Source organism: Harmonia axyridis, chromosome 1 (assembly GCF_914767665.1).
Source record: "Harmonia axyridis chromosome 1, icHarAxyr1.1, whole genome shotgun sequence".
Lineage (NCBI taxonomy): Eukaryota > Metazoa > Arthropoda > Insecta > Coleoptera > Coccinellidae > Harmonia > Harmonia axyridis.
The window spans coordinates 13,259,870-13,285,113 of NC_059501.1; the positions used below are offsets into that span (position 1 = coordinate 13,259,870).

The 25,244-nt window shown below is 35.3% G+C and overlaps 1 protein-coding gene across 3 annotated transcripts in view; it reads left to right on the plus strand.

The window, feature by feature from the left end:
• LOC123671756 (dystroglycan 1-like) overlaps positions 1-25,244 on the plus strand; it is a 92,383-nt gene that overhangs the window by 9,279 nt on the left and 57,860 nt on the right. For 2 of the 3 annotated variants that reach the window (XM_045605775.1, XM_045605776.1), the window contains exon 2: positions 17,072-17,105. The exons of the other annotated variant lie outside the window; for it this stretch is intronic. The gene's annotated coding sequence lies outside the window, so the exon portion shown is untranslated. The remainder of the gene's footprint in view (positions 1-17,071; positions 17,106-25,244) is intronic. 3 annotated transcript variants of the gene reach the window in all.

The following is a 25,244-nucleotide window of genomic DNA, read 5'->3' on the forward strand; positions in this document are numbered from 1 at the left end:
GAAACACCCTTTATAATGAAGAAAAATCATTTCGAGCAAAATTTGAGACGAATTATTTGCGCAATATTTTCATTCATAGTAAAAATCGCAACACAAAATTGAGATGAACTGATACTGCGAATAATCCAAATGACTTTTACACTCATTGTGAGTATAAGATAGTGGTGTCAATCTTCAAGCGGACATAGTAATTGATCAATTTTCATTATTCTCTTGACATGTATAATCCTGCAATTACAAAGGACATGATGATAATTGTTGTCTTTTCCTACTACTGATCTTTTCGAAGTCAAGAAACTGAGAACTAATCACCACATATCCATAACTTGTGTTTGACTAGTACACACATCCTGTAAGGTAAATAAAGAATATTTGTAAAATAATTATTCCCATTTATTCATTGATATTCGAAGATTAGAATTGCAAGAAGATTTGTCATCAACTAGCAACAGTCATCATCTAAGTTTTCATAGTCAGTAGGTTGATCGATTGTGCATCCATCGTTGTAGTTCATGTCATGAATTCTGTGCTAATTATTATTCAGTGGTGTGACAGCGAATATTTGGCCATCATGCATAATGCCATATTATAGCGGAACAAACTCTGTCTAAGCAACCACATCTCATCATAATCTTTTAATGGAATTACACAATGATGGTTATTCGTCATCGGAATGGATATATCGATGATGGTAATAAATGATACGTTATTTTCGATCGATCTCTGTATATTCATTTATTTTATTTTATTCTATCCCGACTCTCCTCAAAAGCTTAGAGCTTCACGAGTTGTCAGAACCGGTTCTGTTCGATGTAGGCTTTGTTACTGTGTCCCATCGCCACTTCGGGCACAGCACTAGTTTATCCATTATTCAGTAAATCCACTCACTATTTGTCGTATTGTGAAAAAATTTGAATGTGGTACCAAGTATGACTCAGCACTTAGTAGGTACTAGTGATCTTGTAACGTATAAAGGAAATTCACTTTCAAATTCGTCAACAATACGATGAATAATGAGTTGATTAACTGAATAATATCGTCCAAGAATTCTTCTCCTATTTCTCTTAGTACGGTTATTCACAAATGAGCATTGACTTCTTGAAACAATTTAAACGTTGTTGAAGTGTTTATCTTTCCATGATTGAAACACATAACCTACTAATCACAAATGACATAAGAAATGTCAAAAAAATCATTTTTCATTTCTATTGAAAAACCTGTTTTTTTTTTCATTGGTTTATTTGCAGAAAAACACTTCTTCTTCGATGTTGCAAAACTAAGGACACATCGCCATTGTTTAGTTCAGTCTTGGAAAGTATTAATTTTTAAACCGAAAGTCAAGAACAATAGAGTCAGAAAAGGTATCTTTCAGATATAGCCAAGACGGTGATTCAAATACCAGTTTAATGAATAAAAATGCCCTATTGTTATTTATTTTGAAGAGATAGGCGTCAAAATGCAAATAAGAAATTTTATGTAGGAGTTTATAATGAAAATTTCAGAAGCTAAATCAATGTGTGATAAATCATGTCCATCCACAGATTTCATTCAATTCAAATACTAAAAATAAAACTTGAATACTAAACGATATATTGAGGAACCTCTTTTATGAACTATTGGAAAAAGAAGTGCGTTCAAAAATATTTAATTCCTATCAAAATGTTCACATGTTTTGAAGGTTTAAATTCCGCAAAATTCATAGAAACCATGTCTTCTCATCTTTAATTTACAACATTCAGATATAGGATTCTCAATAAAAGAGAATAACGAAATATCAGATTTCTTTGTCTTGTTCCATGAAATAAAGCACTATTATTTTACCAAAATTTGTGTTTTAATTTTTGAGGTAGGTAACTTTTAGTTTCTGATGAAGACAACATTGTTGTTGAAACGATTCGTTCCCACTGCATCCTTATTATCGAATAGCTTTCATGTTTCGGAACTTTTATACTCCTTTAAAATCGAATAAAACAAATCAGCCCGTATACCATTCAAAGTTTTTCTCAAAAACTCGTGGAAATTCGAAGAATATGTCGTCTAAAAATTAGTTGCCATCGGACGTTGATCCTTTCAACTTAAGAAAAAAATACATTACTTTCAAATGCAAAATATCACAAATTCAAAAATTCAAACTGAAAAAGGCATATATCGAAAACTTGCGCACACACAAGTATATTGGGAACATGCTCGGGAACATGTAAAGTAATTATATAATTTTAACTCCAAAGACGTGTGGTGTAGGACCGACATTTTTTGTAAACACCTTTTTTATGGTTTGTGAAAAGCAGATAGGAGGAAATAATGATTTATAGTATGAAAATTGCAGTATTTTTTTGGTTGTGGCGGAAATACAACTCAAGGTGACCTTTGTGATGCAAATACTTCTTGTATATTTTTCCTTCGTGCGAAGCCAGTTTTGGCGAGGTCAATAACAGGATGGGTAATCATACATAATTATAGCTTTCTTGAGAAATAACTTGGATATTTGAAATTTTCAGGGTAGACTCCGAGTCTAAATGATCAATATAAGTAATCGTGCGAAAGTAACCTATTTCTTGCTATCTCTTTTCACGAACGTCGCATCGAATTTCATGCATTCAGCTCTCGCAGTTTCCAAGAAAAGCTCTGGACTTGAAAATAAGAAAACTTCGTTCAATTTGTATCGTTTTCCCTTGTACTGGTAATTGGTTCAGACTGCGAGTTCAAATTACTGTCCTGAATTTTCTATTCCAGATTTCCCGGACCGAACAGTCTTTTTCTGATAAAAACCCATTATTTTCTTCAGATGATTGCAGAGTGAAGATGTGAAAATTTGGCCCGATTCGTGTTTCACAGTCCTTAGTTATCTGGAATCAAATGCCATCGTATTCTCCTTTCAAACCTATATTCGGCTGGGAATTTCAATTTCGTTAATGAACGTTGCTCTCTCGAAATGTTCGTCGAGCATCATTAATTTGTTTGGTGAATTAGATTGCACTACAAGATGAGCACACTCAAAATTCATGACTGAAGTGTTCTGAATGACCAATAGCAGAAGAGACTATGTATTGGAAGTGGCTTGTACTCGATAGAAATGAATATTTGATTGAAACAATTTCTAAGCTATGTACATAGGCGTACTAATTTGCTTCCGCTATTTTTTTTTCCGAAATTCGAGGCTTTATTGTGAAAAACTGGTTATACATTTATGATTCAGTATTGTCCATAGCTGGCCACTACTTTCTCCCATCTTTCATCAGGCAGCGTACGAATCCCGCGTTGAAAAAACTGGTCATCTTTTGAAGCGATTCATGAATCGATTAAATTTTTTACTTCTTCATAAGACCGGAAGTGCTGGTCAGCCAGTCCGTGTGCCATTGATCGAAACAAGTTCGAGGGAGCAACATCTGAAGAATACGGCGGATGGGGTATTTCAACGTTTCCAAGTACTCGTATGTCTTGACGTAACATGGAATCGAACATTGTCATGGTGTAAAATCACTTCATCATGTCTCTCCTTGCATTGCGGACGTTTCCCCATGATTTTCTACGCTTGGGATTATCATAATGAACCCATTTTTCGTCTGCAGTCACAATGCGATGCAGAAATCCCTTCCGTTTTTGCCTTGCAAGCAGCTGTTCACAAGCAAACACACGCCGTTCAATACTCTCGACTTCAACTCGTACGGCACCCAATTTCCTTGTTTCTGAATCATTCCCATGACTTTCAGGCGTTCTGAAATGGCTGTTGCGTTACACCCAATGATCCTGGCTATTCTTGTTGAGTTTTACACGAGTCTTGATCAAGTATTACCTGCATCTTTGAAAACCTTCTCTCCTCCACCTGGTCTTCGACGTTAAAATCACCGTTCTTGAAGCGTTGAAACCACTCTCGCTACGTTCTTTCACTAATAACGGCCTCACCATAGATATTTGAAAGCATTCGATAAGCCTCAGCCACAGATTTCTTCATATTATTAAAGCAGAAAAATTAAACCTACTTGTAACTCCCCTCCATCAAATCGATCTTGGAAAGGAAATAGTTCAAAACACCGCAATATAAAGGGTGTTTTTTTCAGAGCCATAGAACTTTAAATTGCAATAAAACAACGATGGATTATTCGATTGACATGAATTTTATTTATCCGCAGGATAATATTGTGGCATTACATTTTAAATATGATTTCTGGCATATGACCGCCATGGTTGGCTCGGATGTAGTCCAATCTGGACGTCCAATTCTCGATGACTTTTTCCAACATTTGTGGCCGTATATCGTCAATAACACGGCGAATGTTGTCTTCCAAATGGTCAAGGGTTTGTGGCTTATCCGCATAGACCAATGACTTTACATAGCCCCAGTCTTTCAATTAATCGATTGTGGCACGAGCTGTGTGACATGTTGCGCCGTCTTTTGGAACCACAGCTCCTGGACATCATGGTCATTCAATTCAGTAATGAAAAAGTTAGTAATTATGGCTCTATACCGATCACCATTGACTGTAACGTTCTGGCCATCATCGTTTTTGAAGAAGTACGGACCAATGATTCCACCAGCCCATAAAGCGCACCAAACACTCCGTTTTTCTGGATGTAACGGTGTTTCGACATACACTTGAGGATTAGCTTCACTTCAAATGCGGCAGTTTTGTTTGTTGACGTAGTCATTCAACCAGAAGTGCCCTTCATCGCTAATGGACGTAGTGCGCGACACGCATTCCGCACAGAATCATTATTTTCGAAATAAAATTGCACTATTTGCAAGCGTTGTTCAGGCGTGAGTCTATTCATGATGAATTGCCAAACCAAACTGAGAATAAATCACTTGACAGCTGTTAAATCGGTCACTATCTTAAACAGTAATGCCAACTTAAAGTTATATACCTCGAAAAAAAACACCCGTTATATGTACACTTTCAAGGCGTATCTTTGCCAATACTGTATATACTATATTTTTGAGAAAATCTGACATGTGTTCTCTCTGCTACCAACTTCTATTGGTAGGTTAGTGCCTCATGTGGTTTTTTTAGACTCAAACCAAATGATTTTCATCTCGCAGAAGCTCCACATTTCACGTTAGTGCTTTTTGAATTGCCCCTTTCGATTCCACAAAAATAACAAAGAGAATACTTCATCGATAATCGGATTATGGAAGCGCGATGGCCGTTTTTCACTTTCATACGAATGAGGTGAATTGAAGTGGATACAGACCACTATGTGGAAATAAAGTTCTTCATTGCGCCCGAGTATGTGGATTATCCTCTTTACCTCTTTTAAACTGAACGATACGATCACGCCCCAGAAGAGACGCAAAGGTAGGGTTTACCTTGTTTGATATGCATATCGAGCAGCCTTGGTTGGATAATACTTTCGTATTTTCTCCGGGGCCTTTTTCACTATTCGCCTTTTCTGCTTGCAAGATGAATGGTTGGTCGATAAGTATCAGCCGCAGTTAAAAGTCCTTTGTTGTGGGTTTTACTGTTCTCTGCGCGATATTGAAGGGCTTTCGGTTTAGATAAGCCTTCGGAATTAAAATATTGCCGATTTATAGAGATTTACTGGAGTTCTGGGTATTTCCGGTGCGAGAGAATTCGAATTGGTCGAAACTTCTACTCGCTCTTTCAGAATGTAATAAGTCACCCAATAAGTCCCCGCACAACGAGTAAAAACAGCATTTTTCCTTCAAAATTCTATTTCATTCGTCTACAATGTCACACTCAAGATATAGATATTAACTTCAACGCTTTCCAAACTTTTCAATACCTTTTCTGTAGAAATATTCGTCTTGGCTTCTTAAAAAGACTTCAACCTCGGCAATCACTTCTTCATTAGAGCCAAATTTCTTTCCCTAGGCAACGAAATCTGACTCTAATGAAGAAGTGATTGCAGAGGTTGAAGTCCCTCCTGAGGCTAGACTCAGGAGAGTATCGATCAATCCATATCTCATCCACTTTCACATATCGACGCAAAAAATCCTGTTTATTTCGCTCAAACCACGGATTTGGCATTCGAACCTTATCGTTTGAGACCAACATCGGCCCAAAATTATACGACATCGTGACCAAATAATACATCGCTATGTTCTTATCCACAAGAAAATTGCACGTCTGTCGAAAATGCAGGAACATCAGCAATTCTGAGAATTTATTGGAAACTTTTTGGTGCTAACTATACTTTAGTATTGGTTAGTTCTCTTAGTCGCAGCCAGTGCTCCTCAGGATATACCAGCATCTCTATTTCTCTTACTTGAAATGCGAATCAACCAGAAAAGTAAATCGACGGCACTCTTGTTTTAAATTCTAGCAATCTTGGGTCTCAAAGCAAATTTCAAGCAAGCAAGCCTGCAAATTAAGAATTAATTAAGTGGGTTCCATTCCACTGCTACCTAATGGTCTATTGTGCTATTGTGAGGAGAGCTATCCTCGCCATAGCATGATCTATAGCTAGCCTTCCAGTTCCAGAACTGCAGTATTTGGAATGGTTTCAAGGAGGCTAATTCCTCACTTCAACAAGTTTCTTGCCCAAAGCAGATTTTACATTAGCTAGCGATGGCAAGGCATTCCGTCACCAGGTGATCCGGAGTTTCCTCCTCCTCCCCACAGAATCTGCACATGTCATTTTCTGCTAGACCAATTTTCATGAGGTGTTTCCTAAGGTGACAATGCATTGTGAGGAATCCAGTGGGGATATGTAATATATTCTTGCTAAGATCTAAGATTCTTGGATTTCGCAGAATCAAAGTTTCGAAGAACCTTTTTTTGAATGATCCAACCCAGGAATATTCCGCCAAAGTGTTTATCTTTCGGTTTTTTCCTTCTCCTGAAACTCTTGCTTGTATGTACATTTGCCTATACCATAGAAAGCCTTCACCTTTTTGTAATTCAAAAAATATAGCTGAAGGAAGAAAGAATTGAAGCATTCCTGAATTTTCCTCTGAAACATAATATATATAATAACAGGAGTTAAAAAGCCATTCAATCTCGGTCCAAACATTTAACTAGAAAATTCCGATGCAGAGAGAACATGGTTTAATAAAGTATAATTGAAAAACTCTGTCAATGGGTGTGGCACAATGTTCTTCGAATCTGAGAAGTCAGCACTCTATAGTAGGTACATTATTTCGGACTCTGAAATCCCATTTTTTCTTAAAGATTCGACTTTATTCGACAACATAGTCACCATCAAGAGTAATACTCTAATGCTTCTCCAACTTTTCAATACTTTTTTTGTAGAAAGATTTGCCTTTTCCTTCATTGGAGCCGGATTTATTTCTCTGAAGTATTATGTGAGATTTGCAGGAAGCCATTAATAACTGAGGGCCATATTCGGAGAATGAGCAAATTTGGAAACACGTCTGAGCTTACTCCTAATGAAAAGATCTGAGGTACCTCACCCACGACCATGTTATTACTCTAAAGAGGCTTTACTTTTGATATACTTATTTGCATATACCTAAATATAATTTCAACATAGAATAGAAACTACGATATCCACCAAAAAAAAAAATCAGAAAAAATTTCATTAATCGTTTTACTGAATTATCATGAAGACAAATTCGAAACTTTTATTTTTAACACAATTTTTCTTCCTCAGAGACTTATAGAAATCTGCTGAATGTACAAATTAAAAAACTTTATACCAACTTCATCGACTGGAATCTGAGAATGATCGATGACAATGATTGAAAGCATCGGTATTAGGAAGTCAACCGGTTTCTCAAGAAAAACTTTTTACGCAAGAATTGCCTATACATACATATAGTGAAGCTGTAGAAACCGATGTGTCTTCATAAATTCATGCAAAAATAGCCTGGGCGATAAGAAACGAATAACAGAACAAAATCTTTCAAAAGTTTTGTCTGTCCATTCATTATAGATAATTCGCGGCCTGGATAGTATAGAATTTATGAATTTTCAAATATTGATAATTCACCTACCTATTGATTTTTTCTGATTGTAACACTGCTATCCGAGTTTATATGGAGATCCTTTATGAAAGACCTTGAATAAACCCTTGTATATTGAACGTATATAAGGGTTCTCTAGTGTGCTAGTTTCTGATGATCTATATTACCCCTCATTGTCTAGCTTACGGATGCTCATATATCCCAAGCTACAACTTCCCATTCAGTTCTAATGAACTCAGTAGATGAGACGGTATAAAGGAGGATAGGTCTCCTTCCTTTATTGTTTCGTTACCCAAGTATTCCTAATGTTGACTTTGGAAGGCCAGGAATTCTGTGTTTTTCTCCCCTCGTAGAATCTGCAATCGTAAACCTGTCCTATGCTCTCTCAGTGATCAGTCTTAAAGCCTATGAGGTATAGAAAAGGATATGTATTCTGTTTGTCACATTAGGCTTGATAATTTCTCTTTTACAAGTTACTACATTCATAATGTTGACAATGTTCATTTTGCTCTGTTATTCGAAATTCCTAATTGTAATAATTAAATTTGAGTTGAAAAGAACAGTAAGAAATTTTTATAACACTTTACAGATTTATACTATGAAACAAATAAATGTTTTGGGCGCACCTAACTACTGGACAGTTGGAACCTATGCTTTTATTTGTATTACTTCATGAAAGGCCTTAAACAGTAGAGATACAATGAATGTTTATTATTATTCTGGAATTTTCAGAATTGAATCAATTTTTATCATCTTTGGTTAGTTGAATTTGTCTTCGTCTCCATCATGAATAGTAGAATAACTAAAAAACCATCTAATATCGGAAAATTTAGGAAAAATTGGTATGAAAAATTGACAAATTAGGAAACTAGCGATGATATGAAACCTTCCAAAAATTCTGACGGAAAAGATACTACAAAATTTATCACTTAAACGGCCGACTTGAGTACTGTATTATTATTTCACAATATCCATCAGAAAAGGTCATTTTTCAGAGGTTATGCTACAATATTGATATTCGACATCAAAATGCAGAATATATTTTAACAGGCATTATGTTGTCTCTCATCATAAAACAGATTACAATTGGTCCACAAAGGTTCTTCTGCATTCGAATAAAGTTCGAAATCAGAATTTTAATAAGAAATACTGGGATTTCGAATTTAAAAGTCTCATGCGTGAAAATTCAGTAAGAGTGTGATTTTTCAGTTGAAAATGAATATTATGTAAAGTGTGCCCTTGTTTTGATCAACTGGTTTTTGCTCATTTTACGCTATTTCGAAGGAAAAGCCTAATATATTAAAGGATCAAATTTTATTAGTTACTAGCTGACCTTCCCGGCTTCGCATTTCGGTTTCAATTCGATCATCTACTTTCTGTCAGGCGACCCAAAATACATCCTTCGAGTCGTCAAATTATACTCTAAGAAACATTTTTTTCTCTACATTTTTTTGAAAATATGTTGTTGTATAAACCTTCTCATGACAGTAATGAACACAACAAAAAAAGAATTATCCAATTTGGTGCAGTCGTTCGAACGTGATGCCCTTACATAATATCCATACATCTTCTTTTATATATTTAGATTTCTGAAGAACAATGCAGCTCAAAAAACATTATGTAATTAGAAGCTCGTAATGCTATGTCGATGTGTTGGTGGAAGTCTTATATCTAATGCTAGTGTCACGTAATATCCAATATGTACATATTTCGATTGGTGTGCCAACACAATTCCTGTCTGAAAGATTCACATCGTATTCAACGATTATTAGGAAAACAACGAATATTTTTTCGAATGAGGAGAACTCTAAATAAGGAATCTTGTATCTGAATACATCGAAAATTTAGCAACTGAAGTAGTTCAAGCTTAATCCTGACCTCCGTTATGCTGCAGAAGATTTAGAGTCCATTTCAACATCAGGTGAGATCTGAATGAAAAGAACCCAGGTGTGATTTCTTGGGATATTATAAAGAGAATTCCCTAGTCGTCACCTGGTGAGTACCAGATGTGAACGTGGTAGGGAATAACGTTTATGATCGTCGTTGTTAATTGCCGATATAAGTACATATACAGGGTGATTCACCACAATGGCCTATTAGACGTTTATGGAGAACTAATCATAATTTTGTGCTGAAAATTTGCATATCGGGGTTTGAGACAATGATCTTTTGCTCTGAAATATTTTCAGATCTCTACAACTTCCGGTTTTACCGGAAACATACTACTAATTCCTTATTTCAGATGACACACCCAGTATATTATTTCATTATTATATAGATTTTGTTATGACAATTTCAGCAATATGCCATACCTTGGATCAAAACTCAACGGTTCATGAGTTAATGGGATTCTTATGGAAAAATGATGGAGGCTAGAACTCACATTTTATTGAATATTTCTGCAGAAAATGTTTTTTTCGAAAGAACCTGCAAATATGTAGTTTTATAAACCTGTTCGCGGTTTGGACGAAAAATGTACAGGGTGTTTATAAGAAAATCATGAACTTGGACACCTCAAATCCATAAAACTCAAGATTTTCAAATTAGAACCTACTCAAGCAAACTCCATACCTAAAATAATTACTTCAAGAATTATCGAGGAAGAACTTTAAATGAGGAAAAACCGTAATTCCTACCTGTGTGGAGTAGTCTGTGACTTCCGGAAAACACAGAAAAAATCTAAAACTCGATGTTTGAATGAATAAATTTTACATTTCATGAATTAGAACTAATTTTTCGTTACGAATGTTGAGAAATCCATGAACCAATACAATTTTTATTTACGAATAATTAATTACAATTATTGAAATGTCAAATTTAGTTATCGAAGCATTGAAATTTAGTTTCTTTCTGTGTTTTCCGGAAGTCACAGATTATTCCACACAGTTCGAAATTGCGGGTTTTCCTGATGTAAAGTTCTTCCTCGATATTCGTATTCATTTTAGGTATAGGGTTTACTGGATTAAACCCCACTCTTTTTATACCTAGAATCGACTGAAATAATAAAAAATATGGGTTCTAATTTGAAAGTCTTCAATTTTGAAGAATTTGAGTTTTCCAAGTTCATGATCTGCTGATAAACATCCTGTACATTTTTCGCCCAAACCGGGAACAGGTTTATAATACTACGTATTTGCAGAATTGAAAATGATTAAGGTTTTCTCGAAAAAAACTTCTGCAGAAATATTGAGAAAAAAGTCCTCGTCGCCAACATTTTTTCATTAAAATCCCATTAACTCATGAACGTTGAGTTTTCAACCAAGGTATGGCGTATAGCTGAAATTGTCATCAAAAAAGCTATCCTATGTTGCAATAATATACTGGGTGTGGCATTCGAAATAAGCAAGTAATAGTATGTTTCGGTATAACCGGAAGTTGCACAGATCTGAAAAAATTTCAGGGCAAAATATCATTGTCACAAACCCCAACATGCAAATTTTCAGCACAAAATTGTGGTCAGAGAGGTATAGCGTCGTCTAAGTAATACATTAGTGAAGATTATTCTATAAACCAATAAAGACTTATTTTTCTGTATGCATTCTGGGAATTCTGGCACACAATTATGAAACTCCTTGTGTATTGTCCAACGGAAAGATTTTCCTTAATAAAATTCCTCGATTGCAATAAAACCCCAATGGAATTTGGGAGAAATTTCACTACCGCTAAGCCAGCAATGCTGACAAAGGAAGTCGCAGATGATTACAAAGAGAAAATTAAATACGCTGTACTCTTCACAAAGGATTTTTCATTCATTTCTACTATATTATGGAATAAAACAACACATTATTACTCTTCAAAAATGAATATTATCCTGCAGGATTTGAATGCAAATTTACTGTTATTAGTTCAGAATTCCATAAAAACTTTCTTGGATGTTTTTTATTTCATGATGTTATCCTGAATGGCTTGAAGTAATGATTTCATTCAATTTGATTATTCATTTTTTAGCCTTTAAAATTATTAAAACAAATTTCAAAGCGACAGTTGAATTTGGTATAACATACAGACATTTCTAAGAATGCTTTCCAATGATGAAAAAACTCTGTGCCGTTTTGAGTCAAAAAATAATAGATTTCGGCGTCTATAGGTCAGAAAAAGCTTTTTTTTTAATTCTGCGAGCGTAAAGACATAAATCCTCTTATCAGCTTCAAACTACAAAAACGTATAAGTTTTAATGTTTTCCTGTATTCTGAAATTTTGAATATTGTAGGTAACGTCTTGAAAATATTAGCATTCTGCCCATAGATGCCATCGCCTGTTACTGTAATCGCGCTACATTTGGTACATATTATGCATAATCGGTTGCATAAAGAGTAGGTGAAGATATTCTGCTGAAATAAGAATAATAAACCGTTTATCACTGCAATATCCAGAGCGCCAACTGCTAAAATCCTCTAGAGGATTAGAGCCCTAAAACGATTCCAAAGGATTATGTGAAATGAACTTCTAGATAAACTGCAACCAATATGCAATGGTATAATTTGTAATCTAATCCCTACAACATAATTTCAATTGTCATGTGAAATGTATTGAAAATTATCTGGAAATCATTAATTCAATATTCAGATCGCACTGATATCATTTTTACTGAATTAAAAAGCCAACAACATCAATCGGACGTGTTAATATACCATCAATCAGTGCAAATGACATCACGCATTAATGAATATCATTAATACTTCCAGAATTTCTATTATCTCTTGTTTTCATTGCTATCGATCATTTCTGTTTGATTTATGCATTAGTTTGTAGTTTTGCAGTTGGGCTCTTTTGTGCTTTCAAATTTGAAACAGAAGGTCAGCTATGTTTCAAACATGAATAATTTCAAGATGAAGGTTCAATAGATAAATGGATTTGTTATTATTTCCTTCAAAAAATTCACAACATATACAGGGTGTTTCATTGGTAAACGGAAAAACTTGAACAATGAATAGAATATACTGAGTTGGTTCTATATATTCTCTATACCCCATTTATTGGGTCTGACTGTCTTGGTAACAAACGAACCACCAAGTATTTTTTCTTCATATTTGGCACACATCTTTCTCATTTAAAGCTTGAATGAATCACCTAATAATCACAAAAAAATCCAAGTCTGGATTAACAAAAATTTATGAAACGATTGTACCCTTGTATATCGAAATTTTGAAAATCTGTTTTTAGATTTGAAAAGAGCATAAAAAAATGAACGAAGTCCCGTAATTTAAATTTCCGCGCAGACAATTTTGCTGCACCAATTTTCAACTTGAAAGTGAAGTTTTCGAGGAATTGGATATCAAAAAGTGGTTATAAGTCATTTTTGGTAATAAATTATTGAAATTATTGATTTCCTTGTTATTTTAGAATTACTTAGTCTTATTGAATACATAAGCTTTGTTTTTTTCCTTCAAACCAACCCATTGTGTAATTACCAGATTACATCTCCTTGTAATTAAAAGAAGAAAAATTGGCGAACCAGCCCTAAACCTTTTTTTGTGAAGAAAATATAATCAGCATAAGATTTGCCGTGAAAAGTTACGCCAAAAACCAAATTTTCATCTTTCAAACGTTATCGCAAAAAATGTTTGATTGAAATGATGAATTCAGATTGCTGTAATTCGAAGAGAAAGCTCTTCAGACATATGTTTATCGGAACTGTTCTCTTATTTTGATCCTAAAGTTTTGCCCCAGAATTAGGAAATACCCTGTATATAGGTGTGGCCGAACTAAGTTATCGGAGTCTTTAAATATAAATATGTCAGCTTATTGTGTAAACAAATAGTACTACACAAACCAATCACTGCACCTTTACGGGGAGACAGAGTTTTAGCTGAGATTTTTATCTGTTCTCTTGTATCTTACGTTGAAATGTATGTCTCCATTTACATTTCCTCTGCTAATACTAAAATTTATCGACACGTGCTTTATTGTTTGAAAATGATTGTCGCAATATAGTTTTTTATTGATATGATGAATCTTTTACGAACATAATATTCCATCAAAGTCTGGTTAACTCTAGAATGCCGGCTATAAAAAGTGAGAAAAAAAAATGGAATAGAAAAAATAATAATGGAAATGGAAAACCTCTTTTCACCTAAGAGTCTCAATATTTCTATGGTTTCAACTGTTGATGAACACAGAAAAATTGAGCTTTCTATAACAAGAGCAGTGTCCTTCCGTCAATCTGATTATTTCTATGCTTTTCACTTATTTCTACAAAATTCGAATCTAGATATGTTTTATAAATTTTTGATCTCAAAATTGATTTGGAAATAACGGATAAACCACAAGATCGAATTTTTCAATCGAAAGAGTTGTATTGAGATGCATGTATCAGAAGATTATTTACATAGGTCTCCAGAATCAATACGCACAAGTACCAATCCATTTTAAACAGCATATGAAACAATGCATATATGATTGAACTCAACAATTTAATTACGAAGGGACAAACAAGAAATAATATTTAACCTAATAATGACAACAATTGCACATTGCACAGTCGACACCTCTTCTCGATATTTCAATAGATGAATATTTTAAACTGTGTTCAAGCTACCTAGGAAACTTTTTCCAAGTTCGTTTATTTTTTCGGAACTATTTGTATAAAATAAATATAGATTTGAATTTTGTAGAGATAAGTGAAAAGCATAGAAATAATCAGATTGCCGGAAGGACACTGCTCTTGTTATAGAAAGCTCAATTTTTCTGTGCTCATCAACAGTTGATGAAACCATAGAAATTTTGAGACTCTTAAGTAAAAAGAGGTTTTTGACCATTTTCTGTTTTTTAATTTACTACGAATCATACGATGTTATATATTTTTAAAATCAGGAAAAATTAAGCTTTCAGAAAATGGCACAAAAATCTAGTGTTCCTATTTGAAAAAACATAACTTTGGGTCATAGCTTCGTAATTAGAAATCCTTTTGAAAATACGAGCACGCCACTGGATTCTACGTAAAAAAGTGCCTGTATATTGTTTTAATTTCAGAGCTCTATCATCAGTATTAGCGGAGATATAAATGTTTTTCGACATCGCCATTTTTCCAATCTTCGCTTATAACTCGAAAACAAAAGAAGGTGACCAAAAATGAATACTACCCTTGTTAGTTTCTCAGAAAAAGAGACCTAGAATGGGGTATCAGATTTTGTCTATCTCATCTGGTTTAAAAGTTGTAATGCTAAAACATCGAAATTTGCCCACCCTGTACAACATTGTAGAAACTCAAATGAATTTGACATAGCTGTCAAGTTGGATGTTGTGTTAGTTGAACAAAGATTTGATCAGTCTTTCAGAAACTGTATAGTCGAAGTCTTGAAAAATCCAACGTTCATCTCAAGATAACGATCATCTTCCTCCCATACAAGTTTTTCCTATCGTTGAGCTTTTATTACTGTTTATCTATAGGCTCAAGAGAAGGAAAAAGGAACAAATAACCCCACCTGCAGCATCTTCTCCATCTCGAGGAAAATAATTCCGAGGACGCAGATCCGAGTGTAGAACTTGAGGCCCGAATCGCGGTTACACGACCTAGAAAACTTTCGGAAGATGTGATTTTATGCGAGGCACCTGCTCGCAGTCACTTGTTGCCCCAAAAAAATCAATGAAGTCAGCCCTCCTCGTTATTCTCGACTTTTTTCCAGCCTAACCAGCCCGATAATCGATTCTTGATTTATTGAATAAGGTCCTATAATAAAACCTGCGAGGAGAATAATTGAGAATAGCACTAACTTGGCTTTTGATGGCTCTTGAATTCCTACACCCGTTTCGCCTTGGGCACCACAGAACTGTATACCGGGAGATTTTTGAAGTTGAATCAGTCAAAAATCACGAAAAAGGAAATTCTTACGAAAAAATTTTTAGAATAATAGGTTAAAGGTTTTGACGGGAAGTTCACTTATGCTACAACTTTTTCCATTTAATTCCTCTTTGGGATGGGGGTCAACTTTTGAATTTCAAATGGAAACCTCTGTTGATAGTCCGAGGGAGGAACGTCTAGAGAATACAGCGGTTGGGCTAGGAATTCCCATTTCAAAGTTTCAAAGTATGTCTTGACCACTTTCGCAACATAAGGTCGAGCATTGTCATGCTGTAAAATCACTTTATCATGTCTCTCGTTGTATCGGGGCCGTTTGTACTTCAATGCTCGGCTCAAACGCATTTATTGTTTTATAACGATTACCTGTGATTGCTTCACTCGATTTTAACAACTCATTCTACACTACGCTGAGCTGGTCCCACCAAATACTGAGCACCTTGGAACCGTGAATATTCGGTTTGGCCGTCGACATGGAAGCATGGCCGGGATATCCCCATGATTTTTTGCGCTTGGGATTATCGAAATGAACCCATTTTTCGTCGCCAATCACAATGCGATGCAGAAATCCCTTCCGTCTTTGCCTTGCAAGCTGCTGTTCACAAGCAAACAAACACCGTTCAACATATCTCAGCTTCCACTCGTACGGCACCTAATTTCCTTGTTTCTGAATCATTTCCATGACTTCCAGGCGTTTCGAATTGGCTTGTTGCGTCACTCCCAATAATCCTACCAATTCTTGTTGCGTTTGTCCTGATCAAATAAGGCCTCCTATTCTGCATCTTCGAAAACTTTCTCTCTTCCACCTTCATCCTGGTCTTCGACGTCAAAATCACCGTTCTTGAAGCGTTGAAACCACTCTAGGCACATTTTTCAACTATTAGTGGACTCACGATATCTATTTGAGAGCATTCGATGATCCTCAGCCGTAGATCTCTTCATATTGAATTTAATTGAAATTAAAACCTCCCGCAAATGACAAGAATTTAACTCGTAAGCTGACATGTTTAATCGAGAATAACTTTATGATGCAGACACAAATCGACTAATATTTCGATGGCATTATGTTTACAAATATCTAAGCTTATTTTATGACATCTACCATCTATTTATCTCGACTACCAGCCATCTATTGCAAAACGGCGGAGGCAAAGTTGTACACCAATATATACACTTGTTCTTCTTTAATTCTGTTTTCGGCTCAATTCGATAGAAGAGGAAGTAATAAATATCTTCCAGCGTAATTGACAACTATAAATTATATAGCAAAAGAAGTTGTATCGTTAGTTGAATTAGATTCTAACTTTTATGCATCAAACCATCAAGTCAACGAAACAGCCTAAGTCAACTACGAAAATCAATTTCTCATATTGAAAATATTATTTCAGGTCCAGATTCCTCCATTGGAAACGATCCAGATAGGTAAGCAAGCTTTGAACAAATATTAAACTTGGAATGCAGTTGAATCCTTAGCGCTGATTGATTTTTCAATCAGTTCTATTTTCTGCTGCATCGAATTGTGTTCTGAAATAGAGTATTGAACAAGCTTTCAATCAACAAAGACATTAAAGTTTTCATTGCATTGGTAGTTAATCTGTAAATATTTTACACTTCTATATTTCGCAGAAACTTTGAATAGGATTATCCAATTATTTGAACCCACAGCAGTAACTCCAGTTTCGAGTATACATATTAAATAATAAATTCAATCGTTCACATCATCAAAGTCATAAAAAATTCAAGGAGAATATTGGAAAAGTAAAAACCAACAAATACCAATCGATCGAGTTGAAATTGCGTATACAGGGTGCTCCAATTTCGATGGAAGTTCATATTAAGATCAAGATGATCTTGCTTATGAAAATGAGTTGGAACCTCGGTTGGAACTATCAATTAATACCAACAAATAGCATAAATTACACAACTGTTTATTTTCGAACAAAGAGATATTTATTGAAAAGCAATATTGAATGCAAAATATAACAATTTGCATTCATTGATGATAAAACTCCAGTGATAACTCTGGGATGCACAACACTTTGAATACAAGTCACGTTTTTATTTGAATCGTGCGCAAAATTATGATGATTTATTGAAGATTTATCAATCATTGTTTCTATAATATGACATGTTTGAAAACAAATATCAATCATCAACTCGAAGTTATCTGTTTCTTCGTATTAAAATAATTACTTATTACTTCTGTCATATTTATGGGAACCATGAATTTTAAATGTATATAATTGCTATAGATAATGTATGACCACATCACTATTATTGTTCAAGAATCCAATAGAGCTGACGTCATAGAACAGCTGCTAGGTGACCTGGAATAGACTGGTCACGACTACTGACAAGTGACAACTACTTCAAATCAGTGTAGCCTGTCCAATGGACTATCATTAAGGCTTATTTTGAGTAGCTCTTGAGTGTGCGTATATACAGCTAGTGCCTCGATCTTTAAAATACAGGGCTAAGAGTTCCTCATTTTGATCCATATACCCCAATGCCTGTACCTCTCTCTGATTTTGATCCATAGGTATACCAAATGGATAAAAAGTCTTCCACATGATATATTAATGGATCAAAATCAGAGATACCATATACCATAACAATATGTTCAAAAAATTCTCTAAATGGTATACCGATGGATCAAAATTAGAGAAAGGCACAGATATTTGGGGTATACAGACCAAAAATGAGGATCTCTGAAGTCCTGGGAAATGAGCACTGTAGTTCTCAAACCGAGACACTAACTGTCTATACGTGCGCTCAAAAGTGTCTCAAAAGAAACCTCAAAGGGGATATTCATATCACTACGGACAGCCAGGCCATGCTGAGGTTCCTAGAATGACATAGCTAGGGGTATCTGCTGACATAGGAGTGTCGTAATACCATAAAGCAACTGGCCAGAGACAAAAACGGAACTCTACCATGGGTATCTGGTCGTTGTGGTATTGAAAGGAATGAAAAAGCATATGAACTTGCAAAAAAAACTTCAACGTTAACACCTGTTGGTTCTGAGCCTTTCTGTAGACTTGCAAGATCAATATAAGACAGCGGCCCATCAATAGAAGTGGGGCAATAGAAGAACCCTCTGGATGAACACTCCTTGTTTTGATCAGCTCAGGCAAAGAAATTTGTGGTGCTTTCACTGAACTAGACTAGGAAGCTCTTGAAGCTACCAGAAGCTGAGTTTCGGGTAATGGTGGGACTGCTGACAGAACACTGTCGGAGCAAATATCTTTTGTACCGCATGGATAAGTTAGCAGATGAAATTTGCAGGATCTATGGAAAGAAGGTAGAAACTCCTGAACACACGTTGTGCAAATCTCCAGGCTGGCGTAACTGGCATAGAAACCACTCATATGGGAAAGTCAGTCCTGGATGGAACATCCAAGGCTCCTAAGGATGTTGTCCGTTTCGTTAACAGTATCGATGGCCTCCTTGGATTTCTATGGTTAAGAACAAAAGTTACATGTGGTCGCAGTTATAAAATAAACAATAAATAATGCTTTATTAGTTGTAAGGCTGGTTTTAGAGTCACGCTGACCGTCGGCGCTGACAGGCCAATATGTATGATCACTTATGAAGCGTTTTAGAATAACGCTGACGGCTCAGCGCTGACCACCGTCAGCGCTGAGGAATCGAGCGCGTACGCGCCACGCGTCAGCGCCGCTGACCAGGCCACGCTGACGCGCTACCGAGCTCAGGGAGCGTTACTGTGTTACGTAAAACGTACGCGCTGACGGGGACAGTCAACGCAACAATGAATCGCGATAATGATACTGGTTTTTTGATTGAAGTTGTGGTTGGGCATGACTGTACCTCACGACGTTCAGCGTGACTCTGAAACGAGTTTCTAGTTGCTACGCGCTGAGCGCTACGCGCGTAGGCTTCAGCACTGACGGTCAGCGTGACTCTAAAACCAGCCTAACATGTTCCCCCAACAGTTGATCGGATCAAAGAGGGCCGATACTAATATTTTGGTGGCGTTGGCTTCTAATGTGACACTTCATGTTTACTAGTTCCTATATGTTACCTGCCGATCTTCCATCACTTGGTCAAAATGTAATTAGGATAGCCTAAATGCAATTCAAATCTTGTAAATTATTGATTCACCCTTTTATAACCTTTGACAGAAACATTTTTGAAATACCTATGCATAAGATGAAAACGGTCGTCCACAGAGAACACTCTTTTAAAAAAATTCGAAGTAATTGTTATATATTCGAATGAAAATATCCTAGTTGACATCCATCCTACAAAAAAAATAAAATAAGCGAATGAATTATTGCCAACTAACTATGTATACGATTTCAAACTTGAAATGGGGTTAAATTTAAACAAGATTGAACATAACGATTGCGAATAAAATAAGTGTAAATATGCTACGCGATCTCCTGAAAAACCCAACATCATACTCGATATTCGAAGTGGAAACCATCTCATCTTCTGCATCAACGCAATTCATTCATCTACATATGATATCATCTCAGCACATACCCTGAATTATTATTAGGTGTATAATAAAATAAAATGAATAGGGTTCATTCATCTCCCATGCAGATAAGAAGCTTAACTATTTCTCAATTGAAGAAATCAAAATACACAAACTACCGATGGTAACGGCGGATGTTTGAAGTACTCACGCTCAGTTCAGTTTGAACTATAATTAACTTAGGTAACACGTGTTTGACAAAAATTACCATATCCTGTTTTTCGGAAAGATGTTGGAAAGAGTAATGTCTCATCATTATTTAATGTGTTGAATCGTTTATATACAATACGTTCCAGAATTAGTGGTCATTAAGTCACTACCGTATTCAATGATCAGAAATTCAATTATTTTTTTTTTTAGGAAAATTTTTTCTCGACGGCAACAGCCCTTAAAAACTGTGATCTTGAAATTAATTTCATTTCTTTTCTCTGAAACTAATGCTGCAAAAATCATTAAATCTCTTATGATATTAGAAGTTCGAATTACTACTGTTAACAAAATATGAATCAGGTGCGTCTCAAATTGGGGGCATCAAGTGTAAATTAGGCAACAACTTTTTCACTTTTTCAAACCTCATTATTTTCAAATTTTGAGTCATTATTTCAAACACTCAATGTTTTTTTCTAAAAAAACATATTCTTGTCTCTCAGAAACGCCATTTTCAAGAATAACGGAATTGAAAACTTTATAACTCATCATTGGAAAATATTTACAAAATTTACCCTTGAAAGGAACAGTCCTTCAGAGATATGAGAGATACGATATTAAAATATAGTTTTTCTATTTCCTCTTTTTAATTATATAAATAACAATTATTTCGCTTCTTCAGGTTTTACATTTTGAAAAACTAAGTTATGGCTATATAGCGAAACAATAAATTGTTATTTATACGGAAATTTAAAGAAATCATTTCCAAAATTTCTTCTTGGACACCTCTCCCAATACTTGAACTGAAATAAATAGGTTACAATTTTCTCAAAAATTTTATGGTAAATGCTCATTTTTGTTTACAAGAAAATAGACTTACCGAGAAGTCATTATAATTTCGATTTAATTTTTAATTTCAAAAGAATTCATAGTTTGATTATGCATATTATTTCCAATTAATATTTTACACAGAGTGCTACAAGACTCACTAGGTGCTGAGGGTTTTAGAATGAATAAAAAGTTGAACGGGAAGCTATAAAATACAAAATCTCAGCTGATAACATCAAATATATTCACGGAATAAACAAAAATAGGACCGCATTTTGGAAAAGTTGCATAAAACATGAATTCTTTCGTTTCCTTCCCTTTTGAAAGAAGTGTGCCATTCAAAGTAACAATTGAATTCATTTGACTGAATTCTCTACTTTTCATGGCAATTACAAAATTTCTCTAAATCGTGTAAAAATATAGATTTCGGAATCTAGAAGAAAAAACTCATTAATCTGAGTTCTGCACTCAATAAATTGAGATTACATTGTGAATTTGAAGGGTTCGCAAAGTGGAAAAAAATAATAGTATTTTTCATGGGCTATCCAAATATCTCATCGGAAAAACTATCGAACCGAGTTATTGAGGAAAAACCGTTTTTCAAAAAAAACATTTTTGCAAATTCTGGTTCTCAAAATAAGAAGGCCTAGAGACTCAATAACTTTACATGTCTTGGTTCAATAGTTTTTCCAATGACATATTTGGATAACCTGTGAAAAACACTATCATATTGATGGAACACTTTTCAATTCTGCTAAAAGAATAAGCCACAAAATCACACTACTATTTTAAACATGGGAGTTACTTCAGGGGCGTATGGTATATTAATTGATGATGCTATTCTCCAAAATGATGGAAAAACCATAAAAGCATTTACCAAATTCTGTTTGTCATCAACTTGGCAAAACTAAATGATGAAAATTGAAAAATGAATGTAAAAGAAACAGCTTCTTAATTTTTGTACAATATTAACATTGATTGAGAAAGAAGAAGAAGAAATATTGACATTCACCAATTCACGATGTTTTCAAGAGATGTTTCTCCAACATCTAAAACCAGTTTCGATGTTGACATCACTGTCAAACGATACCAATTAACAGAAGTCCCTTTTCACACACTGTGTACAAATCACATTGCCAGAGATGAACTCATTGTGGAAAACCTCCGAATGTCCCATTTCAGTTTGTTATAAATGTTGACATAGTCGATGAGTAATTCCAAGTAATTAAATGTCCCCCCTTCACGAAGAGTGAGACTTCGACTGTTGATATGGGGTAGGGCACAATGGCTTCAGACGCAGTCGGAAGATGAAAGGTATTCCAACAACAATGCCATCCTTGTTATCCTTCCTCTCATAATAGGATCAAGAAGGCTAGGCTAGGGGATTTGCCAGACGTATTTGCGGATGTTTGAGAAACCTCATACGCTATTGTATCCCGTGGAAAAATCGCATTTGAAATGTGTTTGTTTGCAGTACGTATATGACAGATGTTCATTCCTTGCTGAATACCTGGAGTGGTCGTCGTATGCGTGGAAACAATGGTTCTCGAATACCTGGTGGTGGTCTGTGATGGAATTTTTTTCGTTAAATCCAAAATGAGATTTATTGCGTCCATGTTTAATTTCTTTTAATGGTTATTCCAATTTATCTAGACCCTTCGAGTGATCTATGAGATATGTCAGAAGTTTATTTATTGTACTGCTAATTGCTTTATCACGTATATGAGGGAAGAGTCTTTGGTTCGAATTTTTCTTTGTAATGGGTGTCTTTTTTCAAAAGCTTGAGAACCTTAAATAATTATTCGAGATAGAGATGTTGTTTATTGATTCTTTAATTATTGTTTATTTCTTTTTTATTTTTTTTCATGAACGAGTGGTAGAATGAGCCTTCTGTACGAGTATTATACAGGGTGAGTCTTTGACTTGTAACGGGTGTTTTTTTTTCGAGGTATATAACTTTAAGTTGGCATTACTGTTCAAGATGGCGACCGATTTAACAGTTGTCAAGTGATTTATTCTCAGTTTGGTTTGGCAATTCATCATGAATAGACTCACGCCTGAACAACGCTCGCAAATAGTGCAATTTCATTTAGAAAATAATGATTCTGTGCGGAATACGTATCGCGCACTACGTCCATTTTATTTTGTTTAGCGATGAAGCACACTACGTCAACAAACGAAACTGCCGCATTTGGAGTGAAGCTAATCCCCAAGTGTATGTCGAAACACCATTACATCCAGAAAAACTGACTGTTTGGTGCGCTTTATGGGCTGGTGGAATCATTGGTCCGTACTTCTTCTAAAACGATGATGGCCAGAACGTTACAGTCAATGATGATCGGTATAGAGCCATGATTACTAACTTTTTCATTCCTGAATTGAACAATCATGATGTCCAGGAGCTGTGGTTCCAAGAAGACGGCGCAACATGTCACACAGCTCGTGACACAATCGATTTATTGAAAGACACGTTTGGTGACCGCCTAATTTCACGTTTTGGACCTGTGAATTGGCCTCCAAGATCTTGTGATTTAACACCGCTAGACTACTTTCTGTGGGGCTATGTAAAGTCATTGGACTATGCGGATAAGCCACAAACCCTTGACCATTTGGAAGACAACATTCGCTGTGTTATTGCCGATATACGGCCACAAATGTTGGAAAAAGTCATCGAAAATTGGACGTCCAGATTGGACTACATCCGAGCCAGCCGTGGCGGTCATATGCCAGAAATCATATTTGAAATGTAATGCCACAAGATTATCTTGCGGATAAATGAAATTCATGTCAATCGAATAATCCTTCGTTGTTTTATTGCAATTTAAAGTTCTATAGCTCTAAAAAAAACACCCTTTTCATATATTTCAACCGAAGATTCCTGACGTCAAATGAAACACTTTTTTCTTTTACCATTTTTTCCGATTCGGCTGGATTGAAAAGATACAGGCTGTTGAAAATCCATAAATAAATTTAATTTCTAGTAAAATCTCGCAAATGAAATGGAATCGAAGGAAATGACTATCTGAATATAGTTCATTGATGTGATGAATCTTTTCCGAACATAATATTCCATCAAAGTCAGCTAAACTCCAGAATGCCCGCTATAGTTACGCAAAATATCGAATTCATCAGAAACATAAAAAATTAGAGCTGAACCTTGTGCCACACCTATTGACACAGTTTTTCATTAACGTTTTTCAAAACCATATTCTCTCTGAATCGGAATTAATCAGTGAGATGTTTGTGCTTGAGATAAGATATTTTTTAACCCTTATAGTTGAAGTTCCGAAGGAAAATTCAGGAATGTTTCAATTATGGGAGATTTTACCTTTCCTCTGCTCTTCATGTTGTTTTTTTATTGCAAAAAGGTGCCTATTTGTGTTTGCGAGCTTTTTCGTTTGCTTTGAAACCCAGTTCGCAGAGTTTTAGAACATGAAGCCGTATTTTTCCTAGAAAAATATAAAAGAGGAAATTAATGACGTGAAAGCAGGAGCTGTTGATCGCTTGTTCATTTACTCGCCAATTACGCCTTCAGGATCAACATAATTCAATATAAGTAAATATGTGATCCCTAAGGACGCAATTTGCGCATGAATGTGCAAGCGCTCAAAATCTCTTGACTTCACGACAGTGTTTTCTTCTTTTTTTTCGATATTCTGCTTGAATTTTCTATGGTTCGATTGTCTCGGCACGAAAATATTGGGTAATTATTTTTCATAATTCTCCATGAATTTTCTGAAATTTTGGCATTCAAGCTCCGAACCTACTTTCTTTGATAAGTCATCGTATACAGGATGGTCCAGATTTTGGCGTCGGATAGAACAACAATTTTCATGAAAAAAATTCCTACAAACATATTTAGGATATATGTTTGTAGGAATTTTTTTCATGAAAATTACGCAGAGTTTTTAAAGCGCTCCTTCTTGGAACCGATCGCTCTATAATTTTGTCAGAATGATGGTAATTTTTGAATTTTGAGCCGGAAATGGTCTCTAACGATACGATTCGATTAATTGATGATGAATCTGTCCACAAATTTGATTTTATCCGGCAGTATACTAGGTGGTCCAGGTTTTAGTGCAATT